The following is a 19,272-nucleotide window of genomic DNA, read 5'->3' on the forward strand; positions in this document are numbered from 1 at the left end:
ATCTCCTATTATCACAAGTGGGTTGGCTATTACTTTTAAATCCTTCCTAGTCCCCACTCTCACCTTTTCTTTGCAAGGGGCTTTAATGGGCCTGCCTCAGTTTCCCATTCCTGTGCAATGGATTGCTTAGTGGACCGGAGAAATGTGGGCTCAAAGGAGTGCTGTGGATTATTGATGTGAATTTGGAGGGTTGTGTGTTGATATGTGGATCCCCCCACCCCACCCCTCTATTTTCAGGGATGATTTTAATGTAAAATCATATTTGTTTGGCTTTCCTGTGCAGTGGGTTCCTGTTGTAAAGCAGAGAAATGTAGGTGCCAAGTTGGCTTCCTCTGCTGTGTTGTCTTGGCTTCTCCTTGGCTGCTATCTGTCCTCTGCCCCACCAGCCCCAATGGACTCTGGCCACCACTGCACACATCTGAACCTGTGATGCTTCCATCGTGAACAAGGGATGATTGGGGTAATAGTCCAGAACCAGGGGCTCATAAAGGCCGTAGACACTCAACATTATCTGTTGCGATGCCATATCTATACATCCTCTCGTCAAAAAATTCTCGATCACATTCTTCGTTATCTTTCTGACCAATCTTGTAAGCCTATGCAGCAGGGTCTTGCTATTTTATTGTTTTACTCTGTACAGCACCATGTACATTGATGGCACTATATAAATAAATAAATAAATAATAATAATAATAATATTGCTGGCTGGCAATAATGTATTTATTACTGATCTGGTTGCAAAATTCGCCTTAGCTGCAAGCAAGTTGAGAGCGAGCCCCCAAGACTTCCAACACGTTTCGTAATGGAGAGCTGAAGATTTCGTTCTGGTATCTGTACTGATCTAGTTCCCCACTCACGAGTTCTTAATGTACGTTAATGTGATTTTTATCTTTATATTCCATTTGTGCTCATTATTTTCATTTTACTTTATATCATCCATTTTTAACTTACTTAACTTATTTATTTTAGCTTAACTTTTTACTTGTTTTTATTATATCGAATTGTGATGGCTTATCGCTTTTAGCAATAAAGATTTCATTCATTCATTCTTAGCAGGCATTCCAACAGGAAGTAATGAGGGAAGTGAGGGGGAGGGGAGGGGAGAGCCTTTTCACCCACATTGCTTATATATATATATATATATATATATATATATATATATATATCCCCCCTCCCCATTTGTTTTCCCTTACGTGTTGTGTATTTTAGATTGTAAGCCTATGGGTTGGGACATGATTAATTTAGGGTGACCCTATGTAAAGGAGGACAGGGCTCCTGTATCTTTAACAGTTGTATTGAAAAGGGAATTTCAGCTGGTATCATTTGTATATATGGAGAACCTGGTGAAATTCCCTGTTCATCACAATTAAAGCTGCAGGAGCCTTGCCCTCTTTTAAATCTGGTCACTCTAGTATTGCTCCTGCAGCTTTCACTGTGGTGATGAAGAGGGAATTTCACCAGGTTCTCCATATATACAAATGACACCTGCTGAAATTCCCTTTTCTATGCAACTGTTAAAGATACAGGAGCCCTGTCCTCCTTTTCAGAGTGTAACCCTATTTAATTGTTTAATCAATTAAAATGTAAATCACTCTAGTCGCCCTTTTGGCTGAGGAGAGGCATAAAAATACTTCAAATCAATGGACCCCTAGGCTATGATATGCCACAGTAAAACCCACAATTCAAGTGGGCGGGGGGGGGGGGGGCAGACCAGCATTCCCCCAGGCAGCCTTGGGGACACATGAAGTGGCATTTAGGATCCCGGCCAGTGTGCTGCGTTTGTCTAAATTTCACAATTCAACTACTTTAAAGACTTTGTGCATGAAAATGTTTCTGTAATTGAGAAACTGCTTCTGCTTAAAAAACCACACAGCTCAAATGGGTTCTTTTTTTCTTTTTAAAGATAGTCAACATTGATGTTAAATAACAATTTGCACTTATTTCCAGATTATCACGAAATAACTGCATTTCTCATTTGATTTCCCAAATGTTTACACCTGCTATCAACTAAAATAAAGCAACAAAAGAAAGGGGAGAGGGTCAAGGAGCATGGTTTGCTAAAGCTTAAACTAATAGTGGGAAGCCACTCCTAAAGACATAGAATCATAGAATCAATAGAATCATAGAGTTGGAAGGGGCCTATAAGGGCATTGAGTCCAACCCCCTACTCAATGCAGGAATCCACCCTAAAGCATCCCTGACAGATGGCTGTCCAGCTGCCTCCTGAAGGCCTCTAGTGTGGGAGAGCCCACAACCTCCCTAGGTAACTGATTCCATTGTCGTACTGCTCTAACAGTCAGGAAGTTTTTCTTGATGTCCAGCTGGAATCTGGCTTCCTTTAACTTGAGCCCATTATTCCGTGTCCTGCACTCTGGGAGGATCGAGTAGAGATCCTGGCCCTCCTCTGTGTGATAACCTTTTAAGTATTTGAAGAGTGCTATCATGTCATCTCTCAATCTTCTCTTCTCCAGGCTAAACACACCCAGTTCTTTCAGTCTCTCCTCATAGCACTTTGTTTCCAGACCCCTGATCATCCTGGTTGCCCTCTTCTGAACACACTCCAGCTTGTCTGCATCCTTCTTGAACTATGGAGCCCAGAACTGGACATGGAACCCATACAAACCAAAAAATTATAGTGCAAATGCATATATGTATTAGAAATAAGCCCTATTGAGTACAATGGAACTTACTCTCAGTTAGGTGGGGATAGTATTGCAGCTCTAGTGACCATCTGACCATGTCTGAACTCCCCTCCCCCTGGGATGGGGCAGGAGCTGCACACAGTGAAAGTCTGCATAAAACTATGAATATGGGACATAATCTCAACACCATTGAAGTATAAACTAGAGTGCCCATTTTACCTGACACACAGACACATGTCCAGACATGCATTTGCACATGCAAGCACACATGCACACACACCCCGTTAGGACACCCCAACAGAAGCCCACCCGGGGGCACCTAGAAAAGGCAAATGAGCACAACAAAGAAGAGAAGGGAAGTAGCCAGACGCCCCTCAGTAAAAAAACTCCATTTATCCCCAGGTGAGTAGCATGTAGGTGACTTCCAAACGCCTTTCTTGCCGGACAAGCTAATCCTGTTGAATCCACATTGCTGGTTAACTGCCAGGAGAACACCATAGGTCAGTTCGAAATGACACCGGCCAGTTAAACTCAGCCAAGTCATTAGGACTGCCCCTAGCCACATCACCAATAAGGGAAGGTTTACACTCAAGTAGGCGAGGCAAAACACATCTGGGAGCCGGGATTTTCCATGTGCTTATGGCGGCGACCATGCATCACCCCCTTGCACTTCCTTCCTGTGGCCACCGCTCGAGAACAACTGAGCATGCCCAAGTGATGTAACAGATGAAGTGGACCAATTAGATGGGGGCAAATGACGTGTAACATCTGGACTATACTGTGATTTGAATGTGGCGCGTCGTGACTCTGAATTTCGGCGTGAGCAAGAAAAGTCACCTTATTCTCGAGCGTAAATGTTTGGAGCCCAACGCCTTGTCTGTGATCTTTCGTGAGTGTTTCGTTATTGGATTTTGGCACACTTGGATTTGGCATAATTTATGCAACATCACTGAGTGAATCCTACCTTTCTGGGTGTATTTAGCTTTCAGATTTAAATTTAGAAAAGTATTTTTTTCTTTTGTCCATATCTATTCCCAGGAATTAAAATTAAGTACATTCTTACAGAGCAATCTCATGGTCCCTGGAGAGCATCCCGGGGCCCATAGGAGTTTTCAGATTCCTCTCTCTGAAAGCCATATATACTTAAGTCTTTGGAGGGGGGGCTTAAAGATCCAACACACATACACACATACACACACACCCGCCACTGTGGAAAGAGTCATAATGGTTGTTTTCAGAGGTCACAAAAGCAGCCTTGGATTACCTCACCGAGGTAAAAAAAGGAGGTATTCTGATGAGAGGGGAGGGGAGAGGCCAGGATGTGAAATATCCCGTGGCCTCTTCAACCCCACCACCACTCCCAGCAGAGCCTATCTAGAGTGGAGAAAACTACCTCTGTTACTTCTCCTGCCCTGCTGGCAGTAGCCTAGCAGGGCATTGGATATTCAGAAGCCTTCGAGATTGGAGGCTTCCAGGCGGCAAACCATAGGATTGCACCCATGGGGATGGAAAACCTGCACAGCTACACAAATAGAGAGAGACCTAAATTTGATTGCAGTGTTCCAGGTGTCCTATTGACATAAAGCACCCTTGTTGTTTTTGTAAAGATTCCTCATTCCAAAGCATCCTAGAGAGGGTTAAATAAAACTGGGGTCAGCAGTCCCAATTCATCTGCATACAAGAATTGCTAACATAACCCATGAGAAGCAACAGCACTAACGCAAGGGCTAAAGAAAGCAACGAAAAAGCACGGGTCTTAGTGCAATTCTCGCCCTGAATTCAGCAATGGGGAAGGCAGCTCGCTTCATTTGAAAGGTGGCAAAGCACTGCAGCAGAGCTAGAAAGGCAGAAATCTTACCTTCTGGGGGAAAGAAGGCAGCTTGACTTAATTTGAAGGCACCTGGAGAGAGTTTTGGACTGGATCCTGGCTATAGTAATTGAAAGGGCTGCTGGCATTCAAAAAGGGACCCCAGTGGTGTTGCTAAAAATAGATTTGGATGGTCTTGAAGGAGCTGAGGCTCTGCTTAGAATAAGAGAGTGTAATCTTAAAGGGACAGAAGAAGCTTCTGAAAGTAGGGAGGTATAAAAGCCAACCTCTGGCATGGAAAGTGCAAGATGGGGATACTGTAAGGTGAGGTGTGGATTAAGGAGCAAAGGAGAAGAATGAATCAGAACCGAGGGGTGGGGTGGGGGATTTCTCGCAGCCATTTCTCTGTGAGATGTGCTTTGTGCCTCTTTTCAGGGGGCGGCACTGGCAAGAATCATGTCATACCTGGAACAAAATGTTGTAGTGTGGAGGTTAGGGTGTGTACCAGCCACCCAGCCATGGCTTCTTCTATGGTACTCCATTCCTGCAGTTCACCATTAGTCTCCAAGCCCCTCTTGATTACAATATCTATCTATCTATCTATCTATCTATCTATCTATCTATCTATCTATCTTTAAATTCATTTTTTGTTCAATTCTGAGGCAGGCATGATTATTCTCTTATTTCTGTTTTGTGAACCCCTTCCCCCCCTTCATATGTTTTAATGTGATTTTAGGTTGTAAGCCTCTAGGCAGGGTATCGCTGTTTTATTTGTATATTTTGTACAGCACCAAGTACATTGTTGGTGACAAGGCATGCTGCACACCAAAGCACCAGGTACCAATGCTACCTTTATTTTCAAGAAAGCCTCTCAGCCTCACATCGTCCACCAAAACATTCTTCTCTACCTATAAAATGGAAAGCATGTGTGTGTGAGATGTATGTCCGGATATGTTTACCCACTTCCAGATGAGTTAGAAACTTGAAATTTGGCACGCTGATAGGTCTGGCTCTACAATGTTCCAGAAAAATTTAAAAACATGAAATTTGGGGTTTTAAGTATTTTAAATTAATTTAATAAAATCCTATTTATTTATTTATTTATTTATTTATTATTACATTTTTATACCGCCCAATAGCTGAAGCTGTCTGGGCGGTTCACAAAAATTAAAACCACAATAAAACAACCAAGGCTTATACGTACAACTCCCAGCGGAAAAGGTTCACCAGCACTTCTTCTCTAACTACTACAGTATTGGCTCTTGTGGTGTTCAACCAGTACTTCCCTCCCAAAATAGTGCACCTGGGAACAAGAATCATAGAGTTGGAAGGGGCCTATAAGGCCATTGAGTCCAACCTCAATGCAGGAATCCACCCTAAAGCATCCCTGACAACTTGAGCCCATGTCAGTGGCAAACCTGGAAGGAAGGAAAGGAAAGGAATCTCTCCTGTAAGCACTTGAGTCATTGCTGACTCCTAGAGGGACGCCTGCTTTCGCTGACATTTTCTTGGCAGACTTCGTAGCGGGGTGGTTTGCCATTGCCTTCCCCAGTCGCGGCTACCTTTCCCCCAGCTAACTGGGTAGTCATTTTACCGACCTCGGAAGGATGGAAGGCTGAGTTGACCTGAGCAGGCTGCCTGAGAACCAGCTTCCGCTGGGATCGAACTCAGGCCGTGGGGAGAGTTTCAGCTGCAGTAACTGCTGCTTACCACTCTGTGCCACACGAGGCTCAGAACCTGGAAAGGATCTACACTAATGAAAAATAATGTTAAAGAAGGGTTACGATACCTCATTGGGACACATAACGCTCATTTTGTAACGTTCTATCATCATTGTTTCCTCCTTCTCTGTATTGTTAGATATTTTCTTTTTCTTCGTTGTAACGACGTTGGATGAGGTTGTACGTGCCCCCTTCCTTTGTTATCGCTACGTGTCTTCCCAATTTCAAACCTCCTTGTTCATCCAATCATTGACTTGGGGGCTTGTTTATTTGAAATCGGCGCCTAAAACAGCTACACTTCCTGTGTTTTGTCCTCGTGTCCATTCGGCTTGGAGGACAGGAAGTGGGTGGAACAATGTAACGTCCGAAGAAATGTAACACCAAGCTACAGTGATACTAGAAACAGTGTGTTTCTAATGAATTTATAACGTCAAAGCAAAAGATAAGTAACACTTTAATTCCTAAGTGTGCCCCGTTACATTTTAAAACACAAAGAAATAAAACGTTAACATGGGAAATATACAACGTGATAAGCAATAGTGTAGATTTGCCCCTGGCTACATTGTAAGAAATAGAAAGAGTGGTATGATTACCTCTAAAACTCAAGTCTTCAACACAAGAGTTATAAACGCAAGAGTTAGATCTAGTTGCCCAAAAAGCTCCTGAGAGAATTAGAAAACTGGAAAATCCCACGCATAACGTAAGGTATAAGGTTTATCTTTAGTATGTTGACTTTACTCCAAAGATGATGCCCATCTATCTATGTCTATCTATGTCTCATTAATCAGCTTAGAATTCAAAAATTATTATTCTTTATGCTGATGATCCTTTATTGTTTATTTCTATGATGCCAATTGGAGAGAGCATATTTCCTAGTGTGTTGGCTAATGGGCAATTTTGATGGTGCCCTAATTTAATTACCTATTCTGGGAATACTAATTCCCAGAGATATATCTCAATTGATTAAAATAAATTTGAATACACTGATTAATGAGAGCATCAGCATAAAGAACATCAGCATAAAGAATAATTTTGAATTCTATGTCAGCATGCACAAACCCATGAATACTACTGTCCTGTCTAATTGTACAAGCCAGTGGTTCCAAACATAGATCAAATATCAACGGGAAAAGTTGACATCCTTGTCTAGTATGTCTCCCAAGGGGGGGGCGGGGGAAAGCTGACAACCAGCTGTTAGTCACAACTCTTGTTCTTGGAGTCGACTATAAAATTCTAACCCATTTCAAAAATTCCATTGGAAAACCAAAATTACTCAATGGAACAGGCATAAATTTCCATGAACTTTGTCAAAAGCCTTCTCAGCATCCAAAGAAACAATAGCCCACTGATCAGTTCTTTCTATGTCTAAAGCTATCAAATCCACAACTAATCCCAAATTATCTGCCTGTTTTAAATAAATCCCTCTTGATCTGGTCCAACCGATGTTGTAATGACTTGCTGCAATCTACCAGCTAAAATTGCAGTTAATATTTTAATATCAAGATTTATTAGTGAGATCAGTCAGTAATTATCACAATTAGTATGGTCCTTGCCGGCTTAGGGATCACTTGTTACGCTATTCTAAGTTTTTTCTTATGTAAAGCCTCCATAAAGCCCCTAATAGAGACTTTGCTGGCCTCCCATTCCACGGCACTAGAACCTGCAGTACCCTAATTAATATTAAAATACTCAGACAGTTCAGCAGAGATCTGAGATTTAAAAATCTCATCATAAAATCTCATTATTTAAAAGAGAAACATTGAAACACCAGAGACCAAGAGGCATAGGAAAATCTGACTCCCAAGCGTACTGGGGTATGATCTGAAATCACCAATGTATCAAACCTGCAAGCCTTTATTTGCTGCAGCAAATTAGTAGAAACCAAGAAATAATTTAACTGAAAATAATTATGATGTACTGGTGAGAAACAAATGTATACTCTTTCTGTCATCGGGGTGCAACATTCTTCAAACATTGATCAAACGATAGGCCATATAGGCCTGAAGCGTAAGTCTCACCACCATTTAGGTCTTAGGGGTGGTTGTATTTCTGTCCAATGAGGGATCTAAAATCACACTAAAACCCCACCCACCCAAAATTGTTAATTCTGTCCTGCTTAGCTAGCTTAATACTGGTTAGTCATGTTTAGTACTGACCCTGTAAGAGTTGAACCATGGTAAAATGGTGTCTCCAATTCCCAACTCACAGAGATGGTCAATTGTATCAAAAGCCAACAAGAGATCAAGAAGAAGTAACAGGGCCACACACCCCTTGTACCTCTCCTGAAGTAGGTTATCCATCAGGGTGAGCAAGGCCAATTGCATCCTCAACCCAGACTGGAATGGATCAAAACAATCATTTTCATCCAAGGTGTCACCACCTTTCGAAGCAGAGAAATGAGGTATTTGCGACCGGACTATTGTTAGGATGGTTCTCTGGATCCAGGGAAGGTGTTTTCAGTAGTGACCACACATCCACCTCCTTCAAGGTTATGGGCCACTTTATGCATTCAGAACTTCCCCAATCCATTTGGTCAATCCCCAATGGCTAACTCAAAAAGGTATGGTGGCCAAGGGTTGAGAGAGCATGTGGTGGGTTCTTCAGAAGCAAGTATCTTGTCTGCATCTGGACCTGGAGAGCCCATGGGACTTCTTATATCTTGGCCTCTCCCCTCCCTGCCCACCACAACATCCTCTTTAGATCCCGTCCGTGGTTCTCTGAGGCCACTTTTGCAAGCTTTGAATGCAGGTGCCACAATTCTTTCCATGGTGGCTGCTAGGGTGCAGCGAGAGGGATCAGATGCCAGGATCCCCATTCCAAGGTTGTAGCAATATTTCTAAAGAATTCTGTAGTACCTAGGATGCTCTCTAAGGCAGTGGTCCCCAACCTTTTTGGCACCAGGGACCGGTTTCGTGGAAGACAATTTTTCCACGGACCGGGTGTGTGTGTGTGTTGAGGGGCTAGGGAGGTGTCAAGGGGTGGGCCGCCCCTTTCCTTGCAAGCTGCAGCCACCCTCCCTCCTCCTCCCACCAAGCATCAGCCCAAGCTGCAACCTGCTCTGTGTTCGGAGTGCCGACAACACCGTGTGCCTCCAGTGTTGGAGGCCAGGGTCCTGCCCGCCTGGTCCCCGAGAGGGAGGAGCGGAGCTCCGGCAGCCTCCCCACCCCCGCCGCTGCACCCAGAAGCCGCTCTCTCACAGCGGCTCTGAGAGATGCTGGAATGGGTGTGTGTGGCTTTGCTTCGGCTGGGTAGGCGCCCAGCTGAAGCAAAGCCAGGATGCTGGCGCGGGCGGGCGGGCGACTTCGGAACGGCACACCCGGAAGTCGCTCTCCCAGAGCGGCTTCCAGCCGGGCGTGCTGTTCCAAAGCCGCCCACCCCCACCTCAGTGTCCTAGCTTTGCTTCGGCTGGGCAGGTGAGATGGCGCCCCACGCCCAGGTACGCTGGGGTGGGGGTGGGTGGGTGAAAGCAGCTCACCTGCGTGGCCTGGTTCCTAACAGGCCACGGACCAGTACTAGTCCGTGGACCGGGGGTTGGGGACCCCTGCTCTAAGGCACAGGAATACTCTCTCCATTGTCCTGTTGCTATAAACCTAAAATTCTACTGAAAGAATTTGTCTCCACTGGTAATCACCTCTACTGCTGCTAAAATGCCACACGGGGTGAAAAAGGCAAAACAGGTTAGCAACTCACACACTCTTCTGCTTCACTTGGGAGAACAGGCCCTTTCGTCCGATCTCCATTCTCAAAAGGGAAATGGGGCACTTCTCACCACCGTTCCAATTCAAAATCAGGTGTTGCATCTAACAATACAGGAGTCCTCAAATCTCCCTAACCTGGACATACTAGCCCACAGGGGGTTCCTCCCCTGGCCTTTCTGGTGTTCTCACTCCTTTCCCGAATATACTCAGTCAGTTAAATGCCAGTAAGACATCTCTCAGCAATAATAACACTCTCCAATCATGCCAAATTATTTTAATGTTTTTCTAGGTCAGGTTGATATATTGAGGAAACATGGTGACAAAGCAATAGTACAGCAAGAAAATCCTGTGCACTTTTACTCACTGGAGATGACATTGCCCACAACTTGAGAAAACTTCCATTCTAGAGCACTATTATAGGCTAACTTTCATTCTGTAAGGCCCAGTCCATTTTAGGTCCACCTTTTTTTGTGTTCCACCAGCTTTCTGACCCTATTTTCTTTCTGGCTTCTTCCTTCCTACATTGCCCCTGGCCAAGTTTCTCTTCTTTTTTCTTCTATTTCCTTTTTTTTGTACACCATCTCTGTGCAACCTTTCCCTCACCCCTCTCTCTCTGCTTTAGCTACTGCTATCTCACACTGGACCACCTCTTCAGCTGTCTTGTTTTCATAAACATATATTAAACTATCTGTTCTTATTTGTTTTGTATTCAAAACCCGACCCACATTAAATTTATTTATTTATTTATTGCATTTATATGCCGCCCCACAGCCGAAGCTCTCTGGGCGGTTTACAACAGTTAAAAATGGTAAACATTAAAAAGTATACAAAATTTAAAAAACATCAAAAACATAGAAAGAACAGTATAAAAACAACAGTATCCATTTAAAAACAATTCTGGTGTCCATTAAAAACAAACTTACCATTGTTAATGGATGGATGGATGATATTCTGGAGGTGACAGACTTGACCTTGGGGGAGCTAGGGGTGGCAACGGCCGACAGAAAGCTCTGGCGTGGGCTGGTCCATGAAGTCACGAAGAGTCGGAAGCGACTGAACGAATAAACAACAACAACAAAACCATTGTTAAATGCTGTTAAATGCCTGGGAGAAGAGGAAAGTCTTGACCTGGCGCCGAAAAGATAACAATGTTGGTGCCAGGCGAGCCTCATCGGGGAGATCATTCCAGTCGGGGGGCCACCACCAAAAAGGCCCTCTCCCTTGTTGCCATCCTCCGAGCTTCCCTCGGAGTAGGCACTTGGAGGAGGACCTTAGATGTTGAGCGCAGTGTACGGGTAGGTTCATGTCGGGAGAGGCGTTCCATCAAGTATTGCGGTCCCAAGCCAAGTAGGGCTTTATAGGTTAAAACTAGCACCTTGAATTGGGCTCGGAAACGTATAGGCAGCCAATGCAAGCGGGCCAGAATCGGTGTCATATGCGCAAACCTCCCTGTTCCAACTATCAAATGCTGTGTCAGCCATCTTGGCTGCATATACTGCAAATCCAGTCAACGGGGTTGGGTCATTTCACATTCCATCTACAGGCCGCTTCCTCACTCGAGAACATCCAGCCTCTAATACATTTAGAAAAGTCTTATTTTCCCTTTATTCTACCTGTTTAGCGTAAACATAAGGCCTGTCAGCAATGATGAAGCTTCAGCGGAGTGCCTGCAGTCCATTTTGGTTCAGAGAGGCCACAAGGAATTGGACCTCTAAATCCTTCATCTTCTTCATCTGTACTGGGAATTGCAGACAGGCATTAAATCTCAGTTCACAAGTCAGTATGAGGCGGGGGGAGCAGTTGGCTGCAATCTGTGGAGAATTAAGAGGAGGTGGTGGATCCAGGCGGCTAAGATTCCTGGTGCTCTCCAGATGCTTCTGGGCTGTGACACTCTAAGCATTGCTGTCTCAATCTAACCTTGTCAGCTTGTCAACCAAATGCTGCAACGTGGCCTTATGTAGCGGCCTCATGTCCACACCCACCTTCACCAGATTTGACCTCTCAAACTCAGACCCTGTCTTTTTGTTTTTGCACCTTGGGATCCACCTTGGGATCCATAAAAAAACCTACTTTTTTATTCCCATTCTGACATCCTGTCTGGACCCATTTCTCTCTGTGTTGTGACCCATTCTGATTTTCCTTGGCTCTCTGACCATTTGGAGGATGGCTCTCATAACCTGCCTGATTTGAATTAGTTGCCGGAGCAACCTTCCTCTCCTCTTTGTTCTTAAAACTTAATGACTAGCAATTGTTTGGCTTTTCCCACCAACTGTGCAAGTGGAACTGTCACTGGGTCATGTGTTCCCATTAAACAACTTATACTATATTTTTAACCCTAATCACACGTCCATATACCTAGCAGGTTCCAAATTAGCCTTTTCATCCTCTCCTAAACTCACATATTCCGGAACTATTCCTATAAGTAGAAACCTATAAGTACTCTGCTACCGCCTCCTTTTCCTGTAGAATGAATGTCAAAAATGTCTTACCATGTGAGCTATAGTCATGAACTTATTACCAATGTAACTCAGAAATAAGGTACTCCAATTTCTTCCTTATTTTCCTAGTTTTTCCTCCCATATTCCAACTCTGCCTCATCACTTTTTCTATTCATAGGGTAACAACTGGAATCAAATCCACAACATCATGATCATCCAACTACATCTGGTACCATAGTAGCTCATTTAAATGGCTACATTTGCAATGCCAGCTTTGTCAATTGCAACCCTTTTAGGTAAACTTAAATTTTATGTTACATTCTCTTTCACTGCTAATAATATAACCACACAGGAGTGTCTAAATTATGGTTGTGTAACCACCACACTATTTATTTATTTATTTGTAATTTTCTAAAATAAAGTATTTGATTCATTTTGCTTGACTTTTGAGGAGGAGATGATGCTTGCCTGGTTGAACTTGGCTTGGTTACCAAATTAAGTTCTGAAACTAAGGAAAGGAAAGGAACCTCTCGTGCAAGCACTGAGTCATTACTGACTCTTGGAGGGACGCCAGCTTTTGCTGACCTTTTGTTGGCAGGCCTTTTAGCGGGGTGGTTTGCCGTTGCCTTCCCCGGCTGTTATTACCTTTCCCTCAACTAACTGGGTACTCATTTTACCGACCTCGGGAGGATGGAAGGCTGAGTCGACCCGAGCCGGCTGCCTGAAACCAGCTTCTGCTGGGATCGAACTCAGGCCGTGGGGAGAGTTTCAGCTGCAGAAACTGCTGCTTTACTGCTCTGTGCCACACGAGGCCCTAAACAAGACCAAAATAACATGAATCATCCATCCCTCTCAGTTTTACAGCATGTGAATGGAACCACAAAAGCATGTGTGTGATTTTCTCTCACCACTGGTCTTAAATTTCTGATATTTGTATTCATTTTTGCCTACTTTAAAAATGTGTGCATTTCTGCTTATGTATATAAGCCATTGTCAGCATGCACTGTGGCTCAGTTATCATAACATACTTATAAAAATGCACATTTCACACTGTTATAAGAGCTGCTTAGTCCCCTTTCAATTTTAGATCTAACTAAAATTTCCAAAATATACCGAGTGCAACATCTGTTATAGCTGACATATTCCTGTTACAGTAGTAGAGTTGAAAGGGGCCTACGAGGCCATCGAGTCCAACCCCCTGCTCAGTGCAGGAATCCCCCTTAAAGCATCCCTGACAGATGGCTGTCCAGCTGCCTCTTGAAGGCCTCTAGGGTGGGAGAGCCCACAACCTCCCTAGGTCATGGTTTCCTTTGTCATACTGCTCTAACAGTCAGGAAGTTTTTCCTGATATCCAGCTGGAATCTGGCTTCCTGTAACTTGAGCCCATTATTCCGTGTCCTGCACTCTGGGAGGATCGAGAAGAGATCCTGGCCCTCCTCTGTGGGACAGCCTCTGCTCCCTCAGTTCTTCCACTTCCCAGTATTGATACTTTTAAAATTTATCTCAGCCAAATTTCTCCCAAGATTTGAAGTTCTGGATTACCTACTGGCAATCTATACGGAAACACATTCAGAAGTGTTTTCAGTTTTATCCGGATTTTTGGGAAATTGGCTCTGTTCCGTTAGGGCAGCCTTCCTCAACCTGGGGCGCTCCAGATGTGTTGGACTGCATTCTGGGAGATGCAGTCCAACACATCTGGAGCGCCCCAGGTTGAGGAAGGCTGCGTTAGGGGCAAACGAAGCTATAAAAGCGTAGTATCCGCTTCCACGTTCACAGGTCACGCAGCACTTGAAACAGCCATACTTCAGGGTTGAGCGGGCAGAGTCCACTGAACATCATTCACCCCATAAGTGCTGCTCAGTGAATGAGAAAGTTGTTCCTGCCCCTGCTCAGGGAAATTTACTGAAAACACTGAATTAAGCTCCCAGTTTAACCCACACCTCTCCCCTCTCATCCATCATTGGGAGATTGTGAAAGATTAAAAGAGCGTCACTCACTGCCTTCTCTTGATAAAGTGGCCACTCCTGCCTCACTCACCAGCCCACTCTCCCCCGCTTCAGACCGTGCGGAGGCGAGCCAATTTCCACCATGCCGGCTCTCCCTTCTTGAAATTCAACCAGGCAGGGATTCGTTTGACAGGGCCCGTTTCTTCGAATACTTGGAGCAGCCTGGCCACGGGATTACAAATGGAGAACATGACAAATAATGCTCCATTGTTTTTGTTGTTTTCTTTATTATTATTATTATTATTTATTTATTTATTTATATAGCACCATCAATGTACATGGTGCTGTACAGAGTAAAACAGTAAATAGCAAGACCCTGCCGCATAGGCTTACAATCTAATAAAATCATAGTAATTTCTGGATTTTGTTCAGATTAAGTTCCTTCAGTTCATTTCTGTCTGCCACTCCTCCCCCAACATTACTGGTGGGTGACCAGACCACCCGGAAAAATCCGGAGACCTCCTCCAAAACAATGAAGGTCTGGAGCAACCGGGTCTCAGGTCCATTTACTGGGAAATGAGCACCCCGGCAGCTCACAAGTATTTTTTTACCTTTTAAAATTGTCCAGGCCCAGATCACCGCATGCGCGTTCCTAGAGAGGCCATTTCCGGAAGTGCAGAAACAGGCCTCTCTAGGCATCCACAAGGGCCGTCTGTGCTTCTTCCGGGTCATCGCAATAGCAACGACCCCAAAGAAGCTCAGATCGCTGCTCCAGAGAGGCTAGAGAGACCCGTTTCTGTATTTCCGGAAACAGGCCTCTCCAGCCCCTCCCACTTCCCCTCTGGGCCATTCCTTGGCCAGGGCAGCGTCGCCATCCCAGGAAGGCCCCGGAGCTGTGGCCTGGCCTGGCCCTCCTTTTAGCTGTGGCCGTGCCTGGCACCTCAGCCGGGTGGGTGGGCGTGGCGGTGGCAGTGGGTGGCCTGGCCTTGGGACCATGCAGGCAGCACCACCAGCAGCAATGGCTTAGCTACTTAGGGTATAAGTCACCTCCATTTTACAAGGACTTTGGGGGTAAAAAAATTAATAAATGCAATTGTAAAATCCATTCACTGGATCAAGCACGTCTTGGTTGCAGGGAAGTCACAAATCTGTTCCTCTTAAATCCACACTTCTATTAGCACCACTCATAGGGTGACCATATGAAAAGGAGGACAGGGCTCCTGTATCTTTAACAGTTGTAGAGAAAAGGTATTTTCAGCAGGTATCATTTGTATGCATACAGCATCTGGTGAAAATCCCTCTTCATCGCAATAGTTAAAGATGCAGGTGCCCTCCTCTCTTTTGTATCTGGTCAAGAGGGCAGGACTCCTGCAGCTTTAACTGTTATGAGGAAGACAAAATTTCACCAGGTGCTACATGCATTCAAATGACACTTGCTGAAATTCCCTTTTCTATACAACTTTAAAGATACAGGAGCCCTGTCCTCCTTTTCGTATGGTCACCCTAACCACTCAGGCTTTTATGTTACTTAAAGAAAGCTGTCAACTTTGGAACTTTCCTTCTGCACCACTGTTTTATTTGTAATGATCTCCTAGACCGTGCCACTATTTTATTTATGCTGTAAATATGTAAATATTAATGCAAGAAAAATCATTTAAAATGGGGGGAGAGAGAGCGAGAGAGACAGAGAAGAAGGAAAAAAGAGAGAAAGCTCTGTGTGATTCCTGCTTATGAACACCAAAAATCCTATTTAGAAGCAGCAAAAGTAAGGATAACACTTTCTGCCTTCTCTGTCAACCCTGTGTTGCCAGCTGAATTACTGAGGAAGGGCACATGTACGGCTTTCTCATTGTTCACCTGGCTTTTCTTTTCTTCGGGATCTTCATTTTTTTAAAAAAAGAAAAAGGCATGGTAATAAATTAAAGCCTTTTTAGTTGAGTAAATCATCTGCTCCTTTACTGGTTGTATATATATATTTGCATATAGGTGACCATATGAAAAGGAGGACAGGGCTCCTGTATCTTTAACAGTTGCACAGAAATGAGAATTTCAGCATATATATGGAGAACCTGATGAAATTCAATCTTCATCACAACAGTTAAAGGTGCAGGAGCTATACTAGAGGGACCAGATTTAAAAGAGGGCAGGGCACCTGCCGCTTTAACTGTTGTGATGAAGAGGAAATTTCACCAGCTTCCCCATATGTACAAAGAACACCTGCTGAAATTTCCTTTTCAATACAACTGTTAAAGATACAGGAGCCCTGTCCTCCTTTTCATATGGTCACCCTACTAGGGCCCTAAGGTTTTGATTGTTTAAAACATGCTGTGCACTTTGCTATCTTTGTGTGCCCTTTAAATTTTTTAGGCTGCGATCTTATACCCATTTACCTGGAAGTAAACTCAATACAGTGAACTCAATTGAGCTTACTTCTGAGTAGGATTATGTTACACTGGCTAGTCATAACTACAAAGTTAACTAGAATTAACTTGAACTTCATATCGACTATCCATTTAATATTGCTAATGTATAAAATGTCTGACTTGTGGATTGTGATATAGCGGGGCTAGAGTGTTGGACTGAGAGTTGTGAGATCTGGGTTCTAGTCCCCATTCAGCTATGGAAACTCACTGGGTGAGTTTGGGCCAGTCATAGAGTCTCAACCCAGCCTACCTCACAGGGTTGTTGTTAGGATAAAATGGAGAGGAGGATTATGTACTCCACCTTGGGTTCCTTGGAGGAAAAATGGTGGGATATAAATGTAATAAATAAAATGTAAACTCTGTAATCTTGTAACTTGTAGTCAGATGTTTTGATAGTATTATAGGGTTTGGTAGAAACTCACCACTGAAGCTCTATGGTGGGTGCTTATCAGTTTTCCCAATAGTGTACAGCTAAAAATCTGAAAAAGGCTATGCCTGGAGCAAGACCTTTAATAGAAATTTAGTTGTGAAAATCTAGTTTACATTACATCTCAAAATGTTAGAATGCTTTAAAAGAGAGCCGCTCTTTCTTGCTTAATATTAAATCACACTGAATAGGCCTGGGAAAAGATTGTGACAGTGACCGAATCATTTCCTCTCTCTTTTCTTCACTTTTTCAACTCCCTGAATACTACACATGATGAAATGTCACATATTTCATACTGGGGTTGCAATCCTAAACGCAGTTACCTAGGAATAAGTCCTATTAAACACAGTGAGGCTTGCGTTTGATTAGACATGCATGAGGTTTCACTTCATCAGGCTGCATTGGGTAGGAAAAAATGATTCTGAGTGCTAAAAGTTGAAATTGCAAGCAAACTTCATTGATAATATTTAGATATTTTTCCAGTCCCTGTGCTTTGGATTTGGCTAGAAATCAGTTTAATGCACAACCCTATGCATGCTGCCTATGGAATGCTGGGAGTTGTAGGATTTTTTTCTCTCTCTCCACATACACAGCACTGCACCTTTTGCCTCTCTGTCTAATCTTTCTTTACCACGTATTTTCCATTTTCTGTTTAGTCTAGCACTGGTGTAGCACCTCCTAACCACAGTGTCCTTTAGCTATTTTTTTTCTAATCCAGGAACTGGTGTTTTTTTTTTAGAAAAATGGAAAATAACAGATTTTCTTTTTTATTGATCTTTTATGAGGACAGCAAAAAGAACTACCACAAAGAAATCTGTACAGCAACTAAAAATACATGTTAATTTCAGGTACATTGAATGTATCACTTGTTCTTTATTTCATTGATTTTAACATTAACATATTATGTAGAACAGGTTTGTCTTAATTGTGAGCTGTAGAATCAGCTTAATTGTGAGCTGTTGTAAACCGCTCAGAGAGCTTAGGCTATTGGGCAGTATATAAATGTAATAAATAAATGAATAAATGTGACCAGGCCGCGCCCCCTTGGAGGTTGGTCATGTTGGGGTGGGCACGCCTCCTTGAGGGCCGGCCATGATGTCCTCCTTTTTGGTTTACAAAATATGGTCACCCTACTGGTGATACTATGATGCCCGTTGATAAAATACTACAAGGAAGAAATCATGGAATCATAGAATCATAGAATAGCAGAGTTGGAAGGGGCCTACAAGGCCATCGAGTCCAACCCTCTGCTCAATGCAGGAATCCACCCTAAAGCATCCCTGACAGAGGGCTGTCCAGCTGCCTCTTGAAGGCCTCTAGTGTGGGAGAGCCCACAACCTCACCAGGCAACTGATTCCATTGTCGTACTGCTCTAACAGTCAGGAAGTTTTTCCTGATGTCCAGCTGGAATCCGGCTTCCTTTAACTTGAGCCCGTTATTCCGTGTCCTGCACTCTGAGAGGATCGAGAAGAGATCCTGGCCCTCCTCTGTGTGACAACCTTTTAAGTATTTGAAGAGTGCTCTCATGTCTCCCCTCAATCTTCTCTTCTCCAGGCTAAACATGCCCAGTTCTTTCAGTCTCTCTTCATAGGGCTTTGTTTCCAGACCCCTGATCATCCTGGTTGCCCTCCTCTGAACACGCTCCAGCTTGTCTGCGTCCTTCTTGAATTGTGGAGCCCAGAACTGGACGCAATACTCTAGATGAGGCCTAACCAGGGCCGAATAGAGAGGAACCAGTACCTCACGCGATTTGGAAGCTATACTTCTATTAATGCAGCCCAAAATAGCATTTGCCTTTCTTGCAGCCATATCGCACTGTTGGCTCATATTCAGCTTGCAATCTACAACCATTCCAAGATCCTTCTCGTTTGTAGTATTGCTGAGCCAAGAATCCCCCATCTTGTAACTGTGCATTTGGTTTCTATTCCCTAAATGTAGAACTTGGCATTTATCCCTATTAAATTTCATTCTGTTGTTTTCAGCCCAGCACTCCAGCCTATCAAGATCCCTTTGAAGTTTGTTTCTGTCTTCCAGGGTATTAGTTCAATTTTGTGTCATCTGCAAATTTGATTGCAGAATCTTGTTGATGTGATTTCACGCACCATTATATTGACACTATTGTCATGTAGTGTTTGACCAATGAGCAGGGTTAACTGTACACAACAGTAAA

General features: G+C 43.7%; 1 protein-coding gene across 1 annotated transcript in view; it reads right to left on the minus strand.

Annotated features, from left to right (window-relative positions):
* Positions 1–10,823, minus strand: part of CALN1 (calneuron 1) — a 154,938-nt gene extending 144,115 nt beyond the window's left edge. Inside the window, exon 1 of the mRNA XM_063146601.1 lies at positions 10,792–10,823. The gene's annotated coding sequence lies outside the window, so the exon portion shown is untranslated. The remainder of the gene's footprint in view (positions 1–10,791) is intronic.
* Positions 10,824–19,272: the final 8,449 nt, after the last annotated feature.

The sequence above is a fragment of the Elgaria multicarinata genome, chromosome 22, assembly GCF_023053635.1.
Source record: "Elgaria multicarinata webbii isolate HBS135686 ecotype San Diego chromosome 22, rElgMul1.1.pri, whole genome shotgun sequence".
Taxonomy (NCBI): domain Eukaryota; kingdom Metazoa; phylum Chordata; class Lepidosauria; order Squamata; family Anguidae; genus Elgaria; species Elgaria multicarinata.